General features: G+C 43.0%; 1 pseudogene; it reads right to left on the bottom strand.

Annotated features, from left to right (window-relative positions):
* Positions 1–225: 225 nt before the first annotated feature.
* LOC125487359 lies at positions 226–345 on the bottom strand (annotated as a pseudogene).
* Positions 346–1,960: the final 1,615 nt, after the last annotated feature.

The raw sequence follows: 1,960 nt of genomic DNA on the forward strand, positions 1-1,960 counted from the left end.
CCCCAAACCCTGCATTTACCATGTCTAACACACCTAACCTAAACATCCCTGGGCAATATGGGCAATTTAGCCTGGCCAATCCACTTATCCTGCACATCTTTGGACTGTGGGACAAAACTGGAACACCCATGCAGAGAATGTACAAACTCCACACAGTTGCCCAAGGGTGGAATAGAACCTGGGTCTCTGGTGCTAACCACTGAGGCACCAATGTCACCCCAGAAAAGCCTACTGCACCTGGTATTCCCAGACAGTCTCCCATCCATGTACTAACCAGGCCTGAGTCTGCTTAGCTTCCAAGACTCAGATAAGATTGGGCACTTTCAGACTAGCATGGCCATAGGCACAGATTGTCTGAGTTTTTCCAGCAATTTCTGATTTTGGTTCATTAATGCCCTTTGAGGATGAAAATCCTCAATTTGCTTACATATGACTTCAGATCCACAGCAATATTGTTGACTCTTAGCTGCAGTCTGGGTAATTACCGATGACCAATTAATGCTGGCCCTAGCCGGAGACACTACATCCCACAATTATATTAAATTGATAATGTAGTGGACAGCAAAGAAGGTTACCTCAGGGTACAATAGGACCTCGATGAGATGGGCCAATGTGCGGATGGAGTTTAATCTAGATAAATGTGAGGTGCTACATTTTGGAAAAGCAATCAAGGCAGGAAATATACACTTAATGGTAAGGCCCTGGGGAGTATTGCTGAACAAAGAGACCTTAGGGTGCAGGTTCATAGTTCCTTGAAGGTGGAGTCGGAGGTAGAAAGGATAGTGAAGAAGGTGTTTGGTATGCTTGTCTTTATTGGCCAGTGCATTGAGTTTTGGAGTTGGGAGGTCATTTTGGGGCTATGCAGGACATTGGTTAGGCCACTTTTGGAATACTGCATTCAGTTCTGGACCCTCTCTATAGGAAAGATGTTGTGAAACTTAATAGGATTCAGAAATGAGTTACAAGGATATTGCTGGGGTTGGAGGGCTTGAGCTATAAGGAAAGGCTGAATTGGCTGGGGCTATTTTCCTTAGAGCGTCAGAGACTAAGGGGTGGCTTTTTAAAAGTTTATAAAATCATGAGGGGGATAGATAGGGTGAATAGTCAAGGTCTTTTCCCCAGGGCAGATGAGTCCAAAACCAGAAGGCATAGGTTTAAAGTGACAGAGGAAAGATTTAAAAGGGACCTAAGGGGCAACCTTTTCATGCAGAAGGTGGTGCGTGTATGGAATGAGCTGCCAGAGGAAATGGTGGAGGTTGGCACAAATACAACATTTAAAAGGCATCTGGATGGGTATATGAATAGGAAGGGGTGAGAGGGACATGGGCCAAATGCTGGCAAATTTGACGAGATTAAGGTAGGATATCTGGTCGGCATGGACAAATTCGATCGAAGGGTCTACTTCTGTGCTGTACATCTTTATAACTTTATGAATAAATATGTCTCTGAACATATAGAAACTTTTATTAAAACATTGATTCACTTACAAGATGTTTATATTGCTGGCAAGGCCAACACTTATTAGCACCCTTACTTGCCCTTGAGAAGGTAGTAGAGAGGTTCCTCTTGAATCACCGCAGTCAACGTGTTGAAGGTACAGACACAGTGCTGTCATGTCGGGAGTTTCAAGATATTGACTTAATGAAGATAAAGAAAGAATGGTGATATATCCTGAAGTCAAGATGGAATGTAACTTGGGCGGTAGCTGGAGATAATGAAATTCCCATGCTCTGCTTCCTTTGTCCTATTGGATGATAAGGGGTAAAGGTTTGGTAGGTGCTGTCCCTTTTGTGACCAGTGTTCTAAAGTGCTTCACAGCTAAGCGCGCGTTTTTGAATTAAAGTCATTCTTGAAATAGGAGAAATCCGATAATTAAGTTATGCCTAATGTATCACAGCCCATGTGACAATGAATAGGTAACATTTTGACTTAAGAATAAATATGGCCAGCATTAATGGCC

The sequence above is a fragment of the Rhincodon typus genome, chromosome 2, assembly GCF_021869965.1.
Source record: "Rhincodon typus isolate 14 chromosome 2, sRhiTyp1.1, whole genome shotgun sequence".
NCBI classification, from domain to species: Eukaryota; Metazoa; Chordata; class Chondrichthyes; order Orectolobiformes; family Rhincodontidae; genus Rhincodon; species Rhincodon typus.